Here is a 22,597-nt window from a genome sequence, read left to right on the forward strand (position 1 = left end):
TTAGGAAGCATTACTTCCAACAAAGCTAGTGGAGTTGATGGAATTCCAGTTGAGCTATTTAAAATCCTAAAAGATGATGCTGTTAGTAAAGTGTTGCACTCAATATACCAGCAAATTTGAAAAACTCAGCAGTGGCCACAGGACTGGAAAGGTCAGTTTTCATTCCAATCCCAAAGAAAGGCAATCCCAAAGTTTGTTCAGACTACCATACAATTGCGCTCATTTCACATGCTAGCAAGGTAATGCTCAAAATCCTTCAAGCTAGGCTTCAATAGTACATGAAACGAGAACTTCCAGATGTACAAGCTGGATTTAGGAAAGGCAGAGGAACCAGAGACCAAATCGCCAACATTCGCTGGATCACAGAAAAAGCAAGGGAATTCCAGAAAAACATCCACTTCTGCTTCACTGACTACGCTAAAGCCTTTGACTTTGTGGATCACAACAAACTGTGGAAAATCCTTCAGGAAACGGGAATACTAGACCACCTTATCTGCTCCCTGAGAAAGCTGTATGCAGGTCAAGAAGCAACAGTTAGAACTGGACATGGAACAACGGACTGGTTCAAAACTGGGAAGAAAGTACGTCCAGGCTCTATATTGTCACCTTGCTTATTTAAGTTTTATGCAGAGTGCATCATGTGAAATGTAAGGCTGGATGAATCACAGGCTAGAATCAAGATTGATGGGAGAAATATCAACAACTTCAAATATGCAGATGATACCACTCTAATGGCAGAAAGCAAAGAGAAACTAGAGCCTCTTGATGAGGGTGAAAGAGGAGAGTGAAAAAGCTGCCTTAAAACTCAATATTAAGAAAACAAAGATTATGGCATCTGGTACAGAGAAGGCAATGGCACCCCACTCCAGTACTCTTGCCTGGAAAATCCCATGGATGGAGGAGCCTGGTAGGCTGCAGTCCATGGGGTCCCTAACAGTTGGACACGACTGAGTGACTTCACTTTCACTTTTTACTTTCATGCATTGGAGAAGGAAATGGCAACCCACTCCAGTGTTCTTGCCTGGAGAATCCCAGGGATGGGAGAGCCCGGTGGGCTGCCGTCTATGGGGTCGCACAGAGTTGGACACTACTGAAGCGACTTAGTAGCAGTACCATCGCTTCATGGAAAACAGAGAAGGAAAAAGTGGAAACTGTGGCAGATTTTATTTTCCTAGGCTCCAAAATCACCACGGACAGTAACTGCAGTCACAAAATTAAAAGACACTTGCTCCTTGGAAGAAAAGCTATGACAAACCTAGACCATGTATTCTAAAGCAGAGACATCATTTTGCTGACAAATGTCCATATAGCCAAAGCTATGGTTTTTCCAGTAGTCATGTATGGATGTGAGAGTTGGACCATAAAGAAAGCTGAGTGTCAAAGAATTAGTGCTTTTGAACTGTGGTGCTTGAGAAGACTCTTGAGAGTTCCTTGGACAGCAAGGAAATCAAATAAGTCAATCCTAAAGGAAATGAACCCTGAATATTCATTGGAAGGACTGATCCTAAAGCTGAAGCTCCAATACTTTGGTCATGTGATGCAAAGAGCTGACTCATTGGAAAAGACTCTGATGCTGGCAAAGATTGAGGGCAGGAGAAGGGGGCAACAGAGGATCAGACAGTTGGATGGCATCACTGACTCAATGAATTTGAGTTTGAGTAAACTGGGAGACAGTGAAAGACAGGGAAGCCTGGCGTGCTGCAGCCCATGGGGTCACAGAGTCGGACATGACTTGGTGACTGAACAGTAACCTAATAATTAGCCTAAATACCAAGCTCATATAAGATAGAGTGCTGGTTCAAGAGCTGTCTCCATATTGGGCACCACTAACACTTGGCTGGCACTGTTTCACACCTTTAATTTTGAAGTTGCTTCAGTAGGAATATGGTGCCAGGCACCAAGTTAAATCTTGTAAATGAGCTGGCTGGCCTAGACATGCAGAGTGTTATTATCATGGTAACTGGATGGCGAGGAGAGGGTAAAATGATCTGGTCTGTATTCTAAACCACTCACTAGATGAGTGGCCTTGGGCAAGCGACCTGCCTTCTCCAATCTGCTGAAAAGACTAATGAGAGGGCTTCCCTGGCGATCCAGTGGTTAGGACTCTGCACTCCCAAAGCAGGAGGCCTGAGTTTGACCCCTGGTTGGAGAACTAAGATTCCACATGCCATGTGTGCCAAGTCTCTTCAGTCGCGTCTGACTATTTGCGACCCTATGGACTGTAGCCCACCAGGCTCCTCTGTCCATGGGATTTCCCAGGAAAGTATACTGGAGTGCGTCGCCATCTCCTTCTCCAGGGGATCTGCCCTCCACATGCCACGTGGTGTGGTCAATAAATAAATGAAAGGATGTCTATAAAATAAAGTCTAATGAGATCACACACATTCAGCATTTAGCTTGTATCTAGGGTAGACTTGAGTGAGCGCTCATCCTCACATGGGTGCACACCGGGTAGAATCAGAGAGAGAGATATGATTGAAATGACTTTCTCGCCACTGCTCCAGGAGGCCATTTGCCAAGGAAAAGAAGCTCCCTGTGCCGCCACTTGGGCTCCAAAGCTCATCTTTAGAAGAAGAGAAAGAGGTCTGGACACTTCAAATTCTGTTTCTTGAGCCCCTGAGTTTCTAGTTACACTTTTTAGGGTGGATGAGGGTGGGATGGGGATCAAGGAAGTTCAGCAGGTCCTGGGCTCCCCACTCCACCATTCTCTAGCTAAGGCAGCTCTGCACTGGGGTTCTTGTCACAACACATTTTAAAAAGTTTCCCAGTGCCTCTGTTTCTGAAAAGGAAATGCACCATCTAGGCAAGTGTGCTGAGTTCTTACAGCTGCTCATTTCTAGAGCTTATGGGATAGAAGTCTATGGGGCGCTTACCTGCAACCAGGCAAATATGGCAACCACGAGGGGAGGTGACCGAGTGCCCAGTGACAAGGGTGCACCAGTAACAGCACCAAAGAAAGAAACTCAAGGGCATCAGAAAAAGGAGCCCCAAGTGCTCTATGATGTTGATGCTGTTACCCTTCAGACATCCCTGCAGGTGTGACATCTAAAAGGTAGACGAGCCAGACAGCTAGAAACTGGGAGGCAGACATTCACTCACCATCCTATCAAGTGACAGAATAGAATGAATCCTGGGATAAACACAATCAGAAGAGCCTCAGGGGCTCAGGGCAATGAGCGTCTTACAAACTAAAGGATTGTGAGCACACCTGGAAAGATTCTAAGCACAGAAATAATTTCCAGTCAGCACCTACACATGGTGAATGGTATAAAAGTTCTCGGTTACTACAATTAATCCATTTCCAGGTATGTGAGCACACACATGCCTTTTCACAGGCAACACCACTCCAAGGTTACACGTTCAGACCCTTAGAAATGAACAAGATGGGAATCTGCTATTTTTGAGAGCAGCTGTGAAGGATAAAAGACATCTGGATTTCCAACATAGTTCAGTTCAGTTACTCAGTCATGTCCGACTCTTTGCGAGCCCATGGACTACAGCCCGCCAGGCCTCCCTGTCCATCACCAACTTCTGGGGTTTACTCAAACTCATGTCCATTGAGTTGGTGATGCCATACAACCATCTAATCCTCTGTCGTCCCCTTCTCCTCCCACCTTCAATCTTTCCCAGCATCAGGGTCTTTTCAAATGAGCCCGTTCTCTGCATCAGGTGGCCAAAGGATTGGAATTTCAGCTTCAACATCAGTCCTTCCAATGAACACCCAGGACTGATCTCTTTTAGGATGGACTGGTTGGATCTCCTTGCAGTCCAAGGGACTCTCAAGAGTCTTCTCCAACACCACAGTTCAAAAGCATCAATTCTCGTTACTCAGCTTTCTTTATGGTCCAAATGTCACATACATACATAACTACTGGAAAAACCATAGCCTTGACTTAGATGGACCTTTGTTGGCAAAGTAATGTCTCTGCTTTTTAATATGCTGTCTAAGTTCGTCATAACTTTTCTTCCAAGGAGCAAGCATCTTTTAATTTCATGGCTGCAGTCACCATCTGCAGTGATTTTGGAGCCCAAGAAAATAAAGTCTGACACTCTTTCCTCTGTTTCCCCATCTACGTGCCATGAAGTGATGTGACCGGATGCCATGACTTTAGCTTTCTGAATGTTGAGTTTTAAGCCAACTTTTTCACTCTCCTCTTTCAGTTTGTTCAAGAGGCTCTTTAGTTCTTCTTCACTTTCTGCCATAAGGGTGGTGTCATCTACATATCTGAGGTGATTGATATTTCTCCTGGCAATCTTCATTCTAGCTTGTGCTTCATCCAGCCCAGCGTTTCTATGATGTACTCTGCATATAAATTAAACAAGCAGAGTGACAATATACAGCCTTGACGTACTCCTTTTTGTATTTGGAACCAGTCGGTTGTTCCATGTCCAGTTCTAATTGTTGCTTCCTGACCTGCATACAGATTTCTCAAGAGGCAGGTCAGGTGGTCTGGTATTCCCATCTCTTTCAGAATTTTCCATGGTTTTTTGTGATCCACACAGTCAAAGGCTTTGGCGTCGTCAAAGAAGCAGAAGTAGATGCTTTTCTGGAACTCTCTTGCTTTTTCAATGATCCAATGGATGTTGGCAATTTGATTTCTGGTTCCTCTACCTTTTCTAATCCACCTTGAACATCTGGAAGTTCATGGTTCACGTACTGTTGAATCCTGGCTTGGAGAATTTTAAGCATTACTTTACTAGTGTGTGAGAGCATTACTTTACTAGTTTGAGCATTTTTTGGCATTGCCTTTCTTTGGGATTGGAATGAAAACTGACCTTTTCCAGTCCTGTAGCCACTGCTGAGTTTTCCAAATTTGCTGGCATATTGAGTGCAGCACTTTCCACAGCATCATCTTTTAGGATTTGAAATAGCTCAACTGGAATTCCATCACCTCCACTAGCTTTGTTCATAGTGATGCTTCCTAAGGCCCACTTGACTTCACATTCCAGGATGTCTGGCTCTAAGTGAATGACCACACCATCGTGGTTATCTGGGTCATGAAGATTTTTTTGTACAGTTCTTCTGTGTATTCTTGCCACCTCTTTTTAATCTCTTCTGCTTCTGTTAGGTCCATACCAGTTCTATCCTGTATTGTGCCCATCTTTTCATGAAATGTTCTCTTGGTATCTCTAATTTTCTTGAAGAGATCTCTAGTTTTTCCCATTCTATTGTTTTGCTCTATTTCTTTGGACTGATCACTGAGGAAGGCTATCTTATCTCTCCTTGCTATTCTTTGGAACTCTACATTCAAATGGGCATATCTTTCCTTTTTTCCTTTGCCTTTCACTTTTCTTCTTTCCACTGCTATTTGTAAGGCCTCCTTAGACAATCACTTTGCCTTTTTGCCTTTCTTTCCCTTGGGGATGGTCTTGCTTCCTGCCTCCTGTACAGTGTCATGAATATCCGTCCATAGTTCTTCAGGCACTCTGTCTATCAGATTTAATCCCTTGAATCTATTTCTCACTTCCATTGTATAATCATAAGGGATTTGGTTTAGGTCATACCTAAATTGTCTAGTGGTTTTCCCTACTTTCTTTAATTGAAGTCTGAATTTGGCAATAAGGAGTTCATGATCTGAGCCACAGTCAGCTCCCGGTCTCGTTTTTGCTGACTGTCTAGAGCTTCTTCATCTTTGGCTGCAAAGAATATAATCAATCTGATTTTGTTATTGACCATGTAGTCTTGTCCATGTGTACAGTCATTTCTTGTGTTTTTGGAAGAGGGTGTTTGCTATGTCCAATGTGTTCTCTTGGCAAAACTCTATTAGCCTTTGCCCTGCCTCATTCTGTACTCCAAGGCCAAATTTGCCTGTTACTCCATGTTTTTCTTGACTTCCTACTTTTGCATTCCAGTCCCCTATAAAGAAAAGGACATCTTTTGGGGTGTTAGTTCTAGAAGGTCTTGTAGGTCTTCATGGTGTCAGATCTAGGGTTGTAAGAACTTCCCACGTGGCTCAGTGCTGAACAACGCACCTGCCAATGCAGGAGATGTGGGTTTGATCCCCGGGTTGGGAATACTCCCCTGGAGTAGGAAATGGCAACCCACTCCAGTATCCTTGCCTGGAAAATTCCATGGACAGAGGAGTCTGGCAGGCTATACTCCATGGAGTCACAACTGAGCACACACACACACACTTGGGGTGTTAACCTCTCAGAACCATGATGTCTCCAACTAGAAAATGACCAACTAACTAACCCCCAAGATTTCTCCAAACTCAAAGAATCTGGTACCTCAGACACTGCTGACCAGGGCGTTTTTGTGGAAACTAACACCTGTGGCTGGTGATTTGTTATGTAAGTGAATGCTGAAACACTGTATACGTCTCTGGTAAATAAGCTGTTAATAAACGACTTATTGAGGCAGTTCCCACTCACCTCTAGGAGTCATTTTTACATATTTTACAAAAGGAACCTTACATACAGTGTCATCTTCCTCCTCTTTTCTTCCCCATCCCTGCCTCCGGAACAGACAAACATCGTGGCCACTCTGGTCCCTCTCCCAGCTATTGCTACAGAGCGCTTCACGTCAAAAGGAAATGTCTAATTATCGACCAGCGCCTAAAGGACTGACCTCTGCATCTTCTCAAAAGACCAAAGCAAATAACTGTAGACTTGCACACTGTTTAATCTGAGCTGTGTTTGTGATTAATGATATATGAAGATGGACGGCAATTTCTTGGAGCCAGAAGAATGATATTTCAAAATGTATAGACTGACAAACAGTAGCCAAGTGCTACTTGGAAAGGGATGTCCAAAAATAATCAATTGATGTAGCAACCTTGGGAAAAACAGGAGTGATTATGGATATTTATGTAAGATCTAAGTAGCACATAAATACTTTGTTCTTGGTGTCAACATTTCGAGCGGCACGAAGGTTATAGGGATAGAGTGCTGTGAATACACCTTGAGAAACTTCTACTGGTCTTATAGCCTCTGGAGGCAGAATACTACTATCTAGCAGTTTAGAGGTAACAAGTCTAGGCTTGGGTCCTGGCTGTGTGACTTACTTGCTGGGAGGACTCGGCAATGTGACATGACCTCTCTCAATCTGTTACCTCCCTTATACTGTTAGAATGAAAGCAGGACTTCTTCCAAAGTTGGGATAATCAAAGGAGACAGTGCTGGCAAGATGTTTAGACCAGAGCTCAGAACATCACAGGCACTACATGAATATTTGTAGTTACTTGTATTAAACAGTCTCACTGACTTTTGTTGGGAGTTGGCACCCTGATTCTGAGGAGCCTCAGAATGTAAAGAGGAAGAACGATGAACAGGCAGGAAATGCAGAAAGCTAGTGGAAGGTCCATATGCAGGAAACGTGGGAGAAAAAAGGGAAGGGGGGATTTTTACAGAACCCCTGACAGGAGCTTCCCACATGCTCTGCTTCATTTCATTCTCACAAAAACATTAGCCCCATTTCCATAGAAGTGGTCACCAAGGAGGCAGAGCTGGGATTCCAGCTTCCTGTTTGGTCTATTTCATCCTAAGGATGGAAATACCACGAGGGGAGGAACTTTGTCTTGCTGTAACATTGTTAGCATGCAGTCCTTTCTGTCTCTCCAAGCCCAGACAGACCCTTTCTGCAGGATGTATGGAGGAACATATAGGCAGAAAGAAGGAGGACGAGCCCATGGGTCCTTCCAATGCACCAATGAAGCAACAGAAGTCTCTGAAGCACTGTCTGTGTATACGGTGGGGGCAGGAGATGGGGAGACAGGTAACCGGATGTAAGCCCAGCTCTCAGAGAGCCTTGGGTTTGGCCACAAAAAACTATCTAGCAGGAGGAAGGAAATAAACCATGCACTGGAATGGGAGAGGTAGTGGCAGCCATATAAGGAGTGAGCCTACATCCCAGGGCCAATTAGATAATTAGCCTGCAGGGCTGATGAGGTCCCTAAGTCTAGTCTGAGGAGGCTGAGTCTCCCTGTGGTCCACTGCCAGGAAGGCCAGCATCAAGATTAGTTCTCTGGAAGACCTTTCATCTTACTCACTGCCTAGTCAACATCTCTTTGAATGAGCCCAGATTGAAAATATCTTTTGTCTTTGCCTATCAGATGATCATATTTCAATCCACATCATTTATACAAATCAGTCATTCATCAACTGGCCAGCGAAGGGGAGAAAATGATCTGAACTCTAAGAAGACAATTCCTAATCAAACACAGCCAGGAGAGTCTGAATGATGTGCTCAAGATCAGAGAGTGACTTTCAATGGGCTTTGGGAAATCTCTGGAGTGAACACCCAGATGCTAGCGATGTTGTTGGCAGGGATATGGAGAAAACTTGTTCTGCCACCTCTGGAGAAACTGCATCTAGGACTTTCCAGAGGTTCCAGCTGGGGAACTCCAGTTGTCACCCAATGGGCAGCTGGTTCCCTGGGGCAGGATGTGAGGAGAAGGCCAAATCACACAAACAGCAGCTCCCTGCCCCGCCGGCAAATGGGAAGGATGTGCTCATCAGGCTGAGATGGAGAATGGGCTCCAGTCTTTCAAAAGACTCTGGGCTACTCCGCACCGGATATGAGAATGCATCCTCTTGAAGAGAATGTTGTTAGGAACCAGGCTCATCTGTTTTTACACAGATGGAATTTTGATGAGCAGTCCGCTGACCTCAGGAGACAGAAGGGGTGCTTTCCTCTCTGAAAGCAGGGGGAAATTTGAAACAAACAGTCCCCCAAAGAAGAAAGAAATCCGTTGTCCTAAAAGTAAAGGAAGGAAATGACTGTCTGTTTAGACTTTTAGGGAAAAAAAAAAAAAAAAGAAGGAAGAAGGCATATTCCCAGCAGATCTATAAAAGCTGTAAGGAAAAGTTTTGGCAGATACCCCAGGAATAAATATGAGGGAAAGGTCTGAACCCTTCTTTATGATGAGAGATATTTATTTGCCTCACAAATCCTCAATTATGAATTTCTTACAGAAAAGATGTCCTAAGAGAACATGGGAAATAGAGCCACCTGGCAGATTTCAGGATAAATGTGTGATCTCTGGAAAGCGTCTCAGGGAATGAAATGTGATTTTTTTTTAATGTGAAAAGTTCATGCCCGGAAAACTTTTCATTAGGGTCAGAAATTTTAAAAATAAAATAGTTCATGCTAAAGAGTATTGAAATGGGAGCAGTTTGAAAATAAACACCTTTTGGTGGCAGCTAAGAGTCTCTGGGACTCAGAAAGAAAAAAAAAAAAAAGATTCATTGGCACTTTTACCCAAGGGTGAAAAGTACAAAGATAATTAAAAAGAAAAATAGGGGGAGGAGGAGAGAGAATTGAGCAACTTATTTTAAAAATTAACAGCATCTCAAAAGAAACCTGGAGTAGCAATACTCATATTAGACAAAATAACCTTTAAAAAATAAAACACTGTTACAAGAGACAAGGAAAGACACTACATAATGATCAAGGGATCAATCCAAGAAGAAGATATGATTGTAAATATCTGTGCACTCAACATGGGAGCACCTCAATATATAAGGCAAGTGCTAACAGCCATAAAAGGGGAAATCTACAGTAACACAATAATAATGGGGGACTTTAACACCCCATTTACACCAAAGAACAGATCAACCAGACAGAAAATAAGGAAACACAAGCCTTAAATGACACATTAGACCAGGCAGACTCAACTGATTTCTATAGGATATTCCATCCAAAAACCAGTAGGATACACTTTCTTTTCAAGTGCATGGAACACTCTCCAGCATAGATTACATTTTGGATCACAAATCAAGCCTTGGTAAATTTAAGAAAACTGAAAACATATCAAGCATCTTTTCAGATTACAGCCCTGTGAGATTAGAAATCAATTACAGGAAAAACTGTAAAAACCCACAAACACATGGTAGCTGAAGAATATGCTACTAAATAACCAACAGATCACTCTAGAAGTCAGAGAGGAAATAAAAAATACCTGGAAACAAATGACAGTGAAAACACAACAACCCAAAATCTGTGGGATGCAGCAAAAGCAATTCTAAAAGTAAAGTTTACAGCAATACAATCCTCCCCCCAAAACAGGAAAGATCTTAAATAATCAACCTAACTCTTCACCTAAAGCAACTAGTGAAAGAACCCCTCCCCCGCAAAAACAAAACAAAACAAAACCAAACCCAAAGTTAGCAGAAGGAAAGAAATGATAAAGATCAGAGCAGAAATAAATGAAATAGAAATGAAGAAAACAACAGCAAAGATCAATAAAACTGAATGCTGGCTCTTTGAGAAGGTAAACAAAATTGATAAACCTTTAGCCAGACTTATCAAGAAAAAAAGGGAGAGGACTCAAGACAATTAAATTAGAAATGAAAAAAGAGAAGCCACAACAGACAGCACAGAATTACAAAGGATTATAAGATTCCACTACAAACAGCTGTGTGCCAATAAAATGGACACTCTGGAGGAAATGAACAAATTCTTAAAGAAGTACAACCTTCCAAGACTGAGCCAGGAAGAAACAGAAAATATGAACAGACCAATCACAAGTAATGAAATTGAAACTAATTAAAAATCTTCCAACAAAAGTCTAGTACCAGATAGCTTCACAGGCGAATTCTATCAAACATTTAGAGAAGAGTTAATACCTATCCTTCTCAAACTCTTCCAAAAAATTGCAGGGGGAGAAACACTCCCAAGATCATTCTATGACACCACCATCACCAGATACCAAAACCAGACAAAGATATCACAAAAAAAGAATATTACAGGCCAATATCACTGATGAACATAGATGTAAAAATTCTCAATAAAATATTAGCAAACTGAATTCAAGAATACATTTAAAACATTACACACCATGATCAAGTGGGATTTATCCCAGGGATGCAAGGATTCTTCAATATCTGCAAATTAATCAGTGTGATACATCACATTAACAAACTAAAGAATAAAAACTACATGATCATTTCAATAGATGCAGAAAAAGCTTTTGACAAAATTCAACACTTAATTTATGATAAAAATTATCCAGAAAGTGAGCATAGGGGGAACCTACCTCAACATAATAAAGGCCATATACGACAAACCCACAGCAAACATTATTCTCACTGGTGAAAAACTGAAAGCATTTCCTCTAAGATCAGAAACAAGACAGAAGTGTCCATTCTCACCACTATTATTCAACATAGTCTTGGGAGTCCTAGCTATAGTAACCAGAGAAGAAAAAGAAATCAAAGGAATCCAAATTGGAAAAGAAGTAAAACTGTCACTGTTTGTAGACGACCTAATACTACACATAGAAAATCCTAAAGATGCCACCAGAAAACTACCAGAGCTCATCAACAAATTCAGTAAAGTCATCAGTTCAGTTCAGTTCAGTCACTCAGTCGTGTTCGACTCTTTGCGACCCCATGAATCGCAGCACGCCAGGCCTCCCTGTCCATCACCAACTCCTGGAGTTCACTCAGACTCATGTCCAGCCTTTGACTGTGTGGATCACAATAAACTGGGGAAAATTCTGAAGCAGATGGGAATACCAGCACACCTGACCTGCCTCTTGAGAAACCTATATGCAGGTCAGGAAGCAACAGTTAGAACTGGACATGGAACAACAGACTGGTTCCAAATAGGAAAAGGAGTGTGTCAAGGCTGTATATTGTCACCCTGCTTATTTAACTTATATGCAGAGTACATCATGAGAAACGCTGGGCTGGAAGAAGCACAAGCTGGAATCAAGATTGCCGGGAGAAATGCCAATAACCTCAGATATGCAGATGACACCACCCTGATGGCAGAAAGTGAAGAGGAACTTAAAAGCCTCTTGATGAAAGTGAAAGAGGAGAGTGAAAAAGTTGGCTTAAAGCTCAACATTCAGAAAACGAAGATCATGGCATCCAGTCCCATCACTTCATGGGAAATAGATGGGGAAACAGTGGAAACAGTAAAGTCATAGGATACAAAATTAAAACAGAAGGGTTAAATTTAATTCTGAGAGAAATCATTCAGTCGTGTCCGACTCTTTTTGACCCCATGGACTGTAGCCTATCAGGCTCCTCAGTCCATGGGATTTTCCAGGCAAGAATATTGGAGTGGGTTGCCATTTCCTTCTCCAGGGGATCTTCCCGACCCAGGGATTGAACCCAGGTCCTCCGCATTGTAGGCAGATGCTTTACCATCTGAGCTACCAGGGAAGCTAAGCTTTACCAAATCCCAAAACCTACATATAACTTAATCATTCTTCCTTCCCTCTAGTTTCAAGGGAAGAGGTGTTACAATTTTTATATAAAGACAATGCTTACAAGTGCTCTGGCATTTATTTCTTTCTTTTGCAGTGATTTGTTTTCTAGATCATACTTTATTTCCTTCTCTTGAATTCTTCTTTTCATTAGTTAGACATTCTCTAGTTTTCTATTTTAAGAATGAATCTTCCTGATTCAATCCTGCTTTCTGTTTCAATTAGCTCAATACCACTCTCCATTCTTCACAGCCAAACTCTGCCTTCAAATATTTCTTCACCTCCTGTTGACAATTCAGTGCTGCACTCCCTACTCCAAAACTCCTTTGGCCAAGGTTGCTCTATTGCTCACCTCTTAAAAACCCACCCACCTCCTTTGGATAGCCTAAAAATTTCACTCCTTGTTATTATTTTTAAGAATGTTACTTGAGATCTCAAAAATAAATATGACTAGAAAAAAAATTAATACAGACATTTCTTGCATTCCTATATACTAACAACAAAAGATCAAAAGGAGAAATTAAGGAAACAATCCCATTATCACTGCAATGAAAAGGGTAAAATACCTAGGAAAAAACCTATGTAAGTGCTGATGTATGGCAGAAACCAACACAATATTGTAAAGCACTTATCCTTTGATTAACAAAATAAATAAACTTACCTAAGAAGGCAAAATATCTGTATGCAGAAAACCATGATATACAGATGAGAGAAGTCAAAGATGATGCAAACAGATGGAGAGATATATCATGTTCTTGGATTGGAAGAATCAATATTGTGAAAATGACTATAATACCCAAAGCAATCTATAGATTCAACCCAATCCTTATCAAATTACCAATGGCATTTTTCACAGAACTAGAACAGAAAATGTTACAATTTGTACAGAAACACAGAAGACCCTGAATAGCCAAAGCAATCTTAAGAAAGAAAAAAATGGAGCTGAAGGAAATCAGGCTCTTTGACTTCAGACTATACTAGAAGTAATCAAGACAGTATGGTAACTGGCATAAAAGCAGAAATGTAGAATGGAACAGAAATATCCAATGGAACAGGATAGAAGGCCCAGAGTAAACTCACACACCTATGGTCACCTAATCTATGACACAGGAGGCAAGAATATACAATGAAGAAAAGACAGCTTCTAATTCAATGAATGGTGCTTGGAAAACTGGGCAGCTACATGCAAAAGAATGAAATTAGAATACACCCTAACACCATACACAAAAATAAACTCAAAATGGATTGAAGACCTAAATGTAAGGCCAGACTCTACAAAACTTTTAGAGGAAAACATAGGCAGAACATTCTTTGACATAAATCACAGCAGGATCTTTCTTGACCCACCTCCTAGAGTAATGAAAATAAAAACAAAAATTAACAAATGGGACCTAATTAAACTTAAAAGCTTTTGCATAGCAAAAGAAACCATAAACAACACAAAAAGACAACACTCAGAATGGGAGAAAATGTTTGCAAACAAGGTGATGAACGAAGGATTAATCTCCCAAATATATAAACAGCTCATGCAGCTCAATAGAAAAAAAAGAAAAAAATTAAAAATGGGCAGGGGACCTAAATAGACATTTCTCTGAAGAAGACAAACAGATGGTCAATAAACACATGAAAAGATGCTCAATATCACGATTAGAGAAGTGCAAATCAAAACTATAATGGGGTTTCACCTGGCACCCATCACACGGGCTTCCCTGGTGGCTCAGATGGTAAAGAGTCTGCCTGCAGTGCGGGAGACCTGGGTTCAATCTCTGGATTGGGAAGATCCCCTGGTGAAGGAAATGGCAATCACTCTAGTATTCTTGCCTGGAAAATCCCATGGATGGAGGAGCCTTGCAGGTACAGTCCATGGGGTCACAAAGAGTTGGACACAACTGAACGAACATGTCCATCCAAAGAACACACGCATGCACATACATAATCTGAGCTAAAAACCCAATTCAGGAAAAAGATACAAGTTCAACATTAAAAAAAAATCACACCCATCAGAACGGCCATCATTTAAAAAGTCTACAAACAGTAAATGCTGGAGAGAGTGTGGAGAAGAGGGATCCTTTGCATGGTTGGTGGGAATATAAATTGATATAGCCACTATGGAGGTTCCTTAAAAACTAAAAAACAAACTACCATATAATCCAGCAATCCCACTCTTGGGCATATACCCAGAAAAAACCATAATTTAAAAAGACACATGTACCCCAATATTCACTGCAGTCCTATTAGCACTGTTTACAACAGCCAGGACATGGAAGAAACCTAAATGTCCATCAAAAGAGGAATGGATAAAGAAGATATGGTACATATATAAATGGAATATTACTCAGCCATAAAAAGGAATGAAATTGGGTCATTTGTAGAGATGTGGATGGACCCCGAGACTCATATGGAGTGAAGTCGGAAAGAGAAAAACAAATATATATCAATGCATATATGTGGAGTCTAGAAAAATGATACAGATGATCTTATTTGCAAAACAGAAATAGAGACACAGATGTAGAGAACAAACATATGGACACTCAGTGGGGAAAAGAGGGGTGGGATGAATCAGGAGATTGGGATCAATCAATCAGTATCACTACTGATACCAGGTATAAAACGGATAACTAATAGGAACCTACTGTATCACTCAAAGAACTCTACTCAGTGCTCTGTGGTGATGTAAATGGGAAGAAAAATCCAAAAAAAGAGGATATATGTACATGTATAGCTGATTCATTTTGCTGTACAGGAGAAAGTAACACAGCACTGTAAAGCAGCTATACGTCAATAAAAATTAATAAAAAATTGGCAGCATCTGGTAGAAAGTACCCAGTTGAAACTACCGTTATGAGTTAACTTACATGGTTTCTATTTCTTATATTGTGAAATACTAGGGCTTATCCTTTTGTCTCCAAAATTCTGATTCGACGGCAATATTGAGAAGGCTAGTCTCAATAAATGGGAAGAGTGCAAAAAGCCTATGGGTGGGGACAGTGATTTCTTTATCACTGTTTAAAATTCCATCAGTTTCAAAGTCATTCACTTAGGCTATAGATGATCATTCTGTCCTGGTTTTCTTTAGTAGGCAAACATTCCTTTACACAGGAGGGCATAAATATATCAGTATAAATGGCTTTATTCATGTTTTTTTTTTTTAACCCCCTGATGAGAAAGCAGAAAAGGACAACCATGCTGTCTTCTCAGTATTCTGACTCAGGCCTGTCCTTCACGAACCACGCCAGAAACATCTATTCCACAGAGATTTCACAGCCCCCACCAGTTACACAGTCCTTTATAAACACACCTGGGCAGAAGGTGAGCCCTCTGGCAGTCCTGCAGGCTGACCCCGTCTGCAGGGCACTGAGCCCAGGAATCTGGTCATCATTAGACTTAAGAAGACAATAGAACTTGAAAAAGCTGAAGAGAAATACAGGGAAGAGGTAGAATCGAGAGCTGAAGAGAGAGGATGGAGACGGGACTTTCCTACAGGTCCAGTGGTTAAGACGCTGAACTTCTCAATGCAGGAGGCCTGGGTTCAATCCCTACTTGGAGAACTAGGATCTCACATGCCATGCAGCAAAAAAATTATCAAGTAATTGCAAAACATAAAGGAAATACATTTGAACTATAGGAATAAAATCTACATTTAAAAAAATGACAAAAAGAAGAAAAAAGCCACCAAATATCGTGTGATTGATACCAACTACAAGGCTGTGTATTCTGAGCTGAACACAGCCCTGAACTATAAAGTTGGCAGGCAGCTATCAGATCAGTCCTCTGGAAGGAGGAGAGATGGCAGATAGCTGGCACCCTCATTGTTACACTAGTTATTAATAAACTTTCCAACAATGGCAGGAAGTGCTGGCATTCAGAGAAGGTGAACGTGTGAAGAGTTGAGTCACAGACATGGATGGGTCCCAGACAGAGCAGGCCCTACGCTCAGTACAACATGTTTTCCCCCAGAGCGGAAAAGGTCAGAGTTGAGTGATCCCAGCAGACTGCGAGGCTTTGTGCTATTTCTTTTTTATTTTATTTTTTACACCAAAGATTCATCACCACATTCTTTGCACCACATTCCTGCTCTTCACAATGAAGATGACTCAACTGCCATCTCATTAATCCCACAGCCCAATTCCTATTTATAGACACAACATGCCGTTCTGTTTTGGAGAGAGTGGGTGGCTTCTGCCCCTGTATTTCCATTCAAAAAGACAACATGTCTCATTGTTCTATTTCTTTAAGAAAGGATGCACAGTGACTTTTTTTTTTGTTTGGGGGGAGGGATGGTTAATCCAACAGTCCACATGGGGAAGCAGAACACGTCTCTCCTAAGAGAGTCCGTGCCATTTTCTTTAAATTGGCTAAAAGCAAAAACACATCTCCCTGAGCCCCTACCTTCCCACTGAAACCAGAACTGTCCTGGGATGGCAAATTCCAGAAGCAATGCTAGGACAATCTCCACTCTCTCTCACTTTCAGAGGACCTGCGGAAAGGCCATGTGTGTTCAACATGCAGTTCTTGTGTCTTTTATTTTGTCATTCCATTTTTTCTCCCCTTCCCACCATTTTTGAGATTTTAAGAAAAAGATGGTGAAGGACAGGGAAGCCTGGCTGGCTGCAGTCCATGGGGTCACAAATAGTCAGACAGGACTGAGTGACTGAGCAACTAGGCAGAGTGACTACAACGTCCCCTGCTCACCCCCACCTCCCCAATAGCGGTCAGGCGGGAGGCTGGCTGGGTACCCAGAGGTGCAGAGCTTGTGAGGAGACCACGATGGGGGCAGTGAGTGGGGCTCTGGGGGCCTGGAAGTGGGGCTGCGCCTTGAGCTGCCTCCATATCCCCTCCTCTGGGGACCCTGGGAAGGCCAGGCCATCTCAGTAGATGTGCTCTGAGACAAAGGTCCTCATGTTTTTCAAAGCCTGCCCACCGGCACCCCTTTACAAATGGATTTGGGGTTTGGTTCCCTAACCTTCCTAGAATCTGAATCTCATACAGTGCAATGTCAGGAGGTAAGAGCTTGACCCCTTTTAATCCAACAGAGCTCAGAAGGCTCAGCACCTCTAAGGGTCTCTACTCAGATCTCCCACGGGACAGCCCTGGGTGTCACCACTGAAAATCTCAGGGGGTCCTGGCCCCAAGCCTTAGTAAATCATTTCAACTCTGAAGATTGCTTCTTTTTGAAATGCTAGCCCCTGAATGGGCCATTAGTAAGAGTGGACTTTTGACTTCTTTAACGATACCCGTAACATTTCTTCATTTCTTTAGCATCTGAGACCTCAGATTCCTTTAAAATGACTGAAGTCCAGTACTTGGTAATGATGTGGCCTTGTTAAATAGGAAAATCGCCTTCAGAGTTACTAGAAGTTGACAGTATTTTATCTCTGTTTTACATCAATACACAGTATGCAAACTCTTTGAGGAGAGAGGCTGTCACTTTTAAAATGCTATGCATAGTTCCTAGTCAAGTTTGGGAGCTGGAAAAAAATGTTCATACTGTCAAATATCACAGTGTGGTTATATAGCTCAGTTACAACACAATTTGGAGACAGACAAGGGTGGAAGGATGAATGAAAGAGAATGAAGATGGATGGTATTTGCAGGAGGGGCCTGATCTGAAAAGAGTAACCTCTGATGGTCTGATAGCATCATGATAATCTGATGGAAAATGTTGGTGGTAGGTTTATGAGAGATCCCGACAAGGACCAAGATACCATATACTCTGGGGACACAGAAGGTTCTTAAAATGCAGCACACGCAGGATTCTTACTAGTATCCTTCAAAATTTAATTTTAATAACTGTGTACCATTGACATCAGTCTTGGCGATGATATCTTTAAATCTGACACCAAAACCAGAGGCGCCAAAAGTAAAAATAAACACATGGGACTCAGGACTTCCCTGGTGGTCCAGTGGCTAAGGTGTCTGTCTCGCTGCCAACGCAGGGGGCCCAGGCTCAGCTCCTGGTCAGGGAGCTAGATCCCACATTCCACAGCTAAAGGTCCCACAAACCGCCACGAAGATCGGAACTTCCAAGTGTGGCAACTAAGACCCAGTGCAGCCAAATAGATAAATATTAAAAAAAAATAATCAAATGGGACGACATCAAACTAGAAAGCTTCTACACAACAAAGGAAATCATCAAAAAAGAGCAAATGCCACCCACTGGATGGGAGAGAATATTGGCAAATCACACATCCAATAAAGGACTAATATTCAAAATGTGTAAAAAACTCACACAACAACAACAACAACAACAAATCCAATTAAAAAATGGGCAGAGAGTCTGAGGAGACATTTTCCAAAGAAGATATACATATGACCAGTATCATTAATGAAAAGATATCCAGAATCATTAATCTTCAGGGAAATGCAAATCAAAACCACAATGGGAAATCACCTTGCATCTGTCAGAATGGCTGTCATCAAAAAGAACACATGTTGGCAACAATGTGGAGAAAAAGAAAGGGAACTCTCCTTACGCTGCTGGTGGGAATGCGAGTTGGTGCAGCCACCATGTAACAGTATGGAAGTTCCTCAAAATACTCATAATAGAACTACCACATGACCCAGCAATTTCACTTCTGGGTATTTATCTGAAGAAATGAAACCCTAACTGGAAAAGATCTCTCCATCCCCATGTTCACTACAGCACTGTTCACAAGAGCCAAGACACGGAAACAGCCTAAGTGTCCCCCAGTAGACGAATGGGTAAAGAAATTGTGACTTTATAACACACACACACACACACACACAATGGAATGTTATTCAGCCACAACAAAAAAATTAAATCTTGTCATTTGCAACAAGATAAATGGACCCCGAAGGCATTATGCTAAGTGAAATAAACTGGAGAAAGGCAAATACTATTTGATTTCACTAAAACATAGAATCTAAACACAAACAAATAAAACCCATAACCTCCCCTGAGCTCATAGATAAAAAGAAGAGACTGGTGGTTGTCAGAGGCAGGGGGTGACAGTGGGGGGAAATAGGTGAAGGGGGTCAAGAGGTACAAATTTCCAGTCATCAAATAAATGAGTTATGGGGAAATAATGTAAAAATCAAAAAAAAATCATGTATGGAGCAACTATTGGGTGTCAGGCACTAAGCTAGAAAAAAGGATTTTCGAGTGATGATTAGTTTTACAAAATGTTTTTCAGGACTATTAGACACCATCTTTATTTTTTTTTTTAAATGAGGCACTAGGTGGGCTTCCCAGGTCAGTGATAAAGAATTCACCTGCCATAGGAGGTTTGGGTTTGGTTCCTGGGTTAGGAAGATCCCCTGGAGGGGGAAATGGCAACCCACTCTAGTTCTTGCTGGGAATATCCCATGAACAGAGGAGCTTGGTGGACTCTAGTTCATGGGGTCGAAAAGAGTCAGACATGCACACAAATACAAAATACAGGGGAAGGAAATAAAAATAACTGACCAAATAGGACACTGGGTTATTTGTACCCTATTTCCTGAATGAGAGGTAGATCATAGTTCTGGCAAGTATCACAGAAGAGTGTTTAAATCAGGTCCATCCAGAAAGACTGATGCTCTCTCATTTATGCAAGCCCATCACTAAAATTTAGGCCTCTCAATGTGCAGGTGAGAAGGATTCACTAAGGCAGTGGTCCTCTACTTTTTGGCACCAAGGACCAGTTCCATGGGCTCGGGGCAGGGGTGAGGGGGTTGGGATGATTTAAGTACATTACATTTATTGTGTACTTTATTTCTAATCCAATGCTGCCACTGATCTGAGGGAGGTACTGGTCTGTGGCCCAGAGGCTGGGCACCCCGAGTCTAGAGGATGAAAAGCACAGGTGGGGAGCCAGCCTATATTTTCACCTGGGGGATGGGCAACAGTCCCTTCCAGGTGGGACCACAAGGCCTCAGGAGAAGGCATCTTTTTCTCCTGCATATGGAAAGTCAGAGGCGCAGCAAGCACACACCTGGAGGCCACAATGGCCCGATGTACAGGTCCTAGAAGTCCCCTGTGTTGGCTGATGGAATACTTCCGGTGCACGGTCTCTCCCTCCACTGACCATGGCCTTTCCTAAGTTAGGACGGAAACCTCCCCACAGAGCCTCTGCCTCTGCATTTAAGGCCAGTTCTTCAAGATCTAACTCACAGGGCTGGGTCGAGTGCCACACGCTCCCTGGCCTGGTCACAGGCACGACTCACACCCCCCCACCTTCTCCTCCATCCAGCCTTCCTCTCACTTAGCTGAGCAGCAGAGGGCAGGCAGAGAAAAGCCAGAGGGCCTCGGTCCTACTGATGAAGCCACTGCAGAATGCTGCTGTCAGGGGACCCCGGTTGCTTCCATCAACTTCCAAACAGCTTTGCATGGGGTCTTCATCACTAAGTTAGAACAGCTCTAATATCCTGGGATAAAGATATTAGGTGTGGGAGTGGATTCGGCAGTTGATTCATCTCCTAGCCCATTGGATTGATTACTGTCAAGCTGATGGCGATAACAGAGAGGAATTGCTTCCTAGTATTAAAACTGCCTGGATCTCATCTCTGATGGGTGAGTAATGTCGTTCCATGTTAGAAGTTTTGGGGCTCCTGCTCACCCGTTCCTCTGTACCTGCTGTTAGCTTTGCATCCCTGGAGGCTGCCAGAGACAAAAGGCCCCTGCAGGGGGCCAGGACATAGGTGTAAAAGTGGGAAGAGGAGGGACTTCCCTGGAGGTCAAGTAGTTAAGAATCCTTGCAATGCAGGGGACGTGGACTCAATTCCTAGTTGGGGAACTAAGATCCCACATGCCAAGGAGCAACCAAGCCCACACGCCCCTATTACTGAAGCCTGCATGCTGCAATGAAAGATCTTGCACAATGCAATGAAGATCCCATATGCCACAGCTAAGACTCAATGCAGCCAAATAAATAGTTGAAAAAAAAAATACTAGTTAGGTTCATTTGGTAAAAGTGGAGAGAGCTAGGTTCCTTGATCTTGAGCTGTACACCCACCTCAGGCTTTTCTCTCTTCTTCAAGAAGAGACTCTCAAAGCAAGGTCCCCAGACCAGCGGCATCAACAGCACCAGGGAACTTGTTGGAACTTGCTAGAAAGGCAAATTTCTGGTTTCACCCCAGTCTCATAGATCAGACACTCCAGGGATAGTACACAGCTATTTGAGTTTGAAGGAACCTCCTAAGGAGTTCTGATATACCCAAGCTGGAAGAATCTATTCTCCTCCTGGGTATAACATACCACGTGCAGAAAGAATGTGGATTTCCGAGTGGATATGAAACCACAGCAGGGATCTGCCCCTAGCTGAGGCTGGAGGAAGAGTCAGCCTCATAGGGGCTAGAGTAGGAGGATGGTGGGCAGATGAATCCAGGCTCAAGTCTGAGACTCTGGGCTTCCAGGTGGCTCAGTGATGCCTGCCAATGCAGGAGACACCGGAGATGTGGGTTCGACCCCTGGGTCAGGAAGGAAATGGTAACCCACTCCAGTATTCTTGCCTGGAGAATCTCATGGGCAGAGGAGCTGGGCAAGTTACAATCCATGGGGTCACAAAGAGTCTGACACAACTTAGCAACTGAGCACGCACATAGGGGAGTGTCTCAGGGACAATCACAGTGCTGGCCCTGCCCTCCCTCATTCAGCAGGGAATCAGGAATGGCTGAAATTCCAGGCAGGGGTCTTGGACTTTGGAAGGCATTCTCTTTGCTACAGCATTGTCAATGGTCTTCCCTGGAACACTGTAAGCCTCAGGAATAATGATTACTTGGACCACTGTATTGATGAAAACATTTTAAGGATCCAAGACAGGGAGGGGTTGACACTGATCCTTAATGGTGGCCTAGCAGAAGCAGAGCCAACTGAGTAGGGCCTGACACTTATATAATTCTGGTGGCTGGATGTATCATGTTCACAGGTTTTATAAAACCCAGGGCCTTGTGAACATCTGGCCGTGGGTCCCTCGGGACCTTACAAAGGCCTGTCCATCCTCACCCTTGCCCTTCAGGTCTGAATGTGTTCCAGTTCTGACTGGACTCCACCAGCCCAGAAATTAACTAGACAGATTTCAGCTTTTCTCCCTACTCCTGTCTTTTTCCTTTTTTTTTTTAAGTTTCTTTTTTATTTTTAATTGGAGGATAATTGCTTTACCATGTTGTGCTGGTTTCTGCCATACAACAGTGCAAATCAGTTACAACTGTAGATATATCCCCTCCTTCTTGATCTTCCCACACCTCTCCCCCATCCCAGCCCTCTCGGTCGTCAGGGTACTGATGAATCTTTTTCCTTTTTAATTTCACTTTGTTATTGTCTGCTGCCACCAGCTGTATAGAAATGACTCTGGAAGATAAGGTAGGGCAAAGCCTTCTTGTTTCACTCTCTGGCTCAGGGGCAAGGAACAGGACACTGGCCCTAAGAATAATCCGGCCGTGAACGTGTGGCCTGGGAGGTGACCAGCATTATTATACTTCTGTAACACTTTCAGGCAATT

The 22,597-nt window shown here is 42.7% G+C and overlaps 1 protein-coding gene across 3 annotated transcripts in view; it reads right to left on the bottom strand.

Moving 5' to 3' along the window:
- The window catches only part of FRMD4A (FERM domain containing 4A), a 367,797-nt gene that overhangs the window by 36,843 nt on the left and 308,357 nt on the right, over positions 1 to 22,597 (bottom strand). The gene's annotated exons all lie outside the window — the stretch shown is intronic.

This window comes from Capricornis sumatraensis, chromosome 15, assembly GCF_032405125.1.
Source record: "Capricornis sumatraensis isolate serow.1 chromosome 15, serow.2, whole genome shotgun sequence".
In the NCBI taxonomy this organism is placed as follows: Eukaryota; Metazoa; Chordata; class Mammalia; order Artiodactyla; family Bovidae; genus Capricornis; species Capricornis sumatraensis.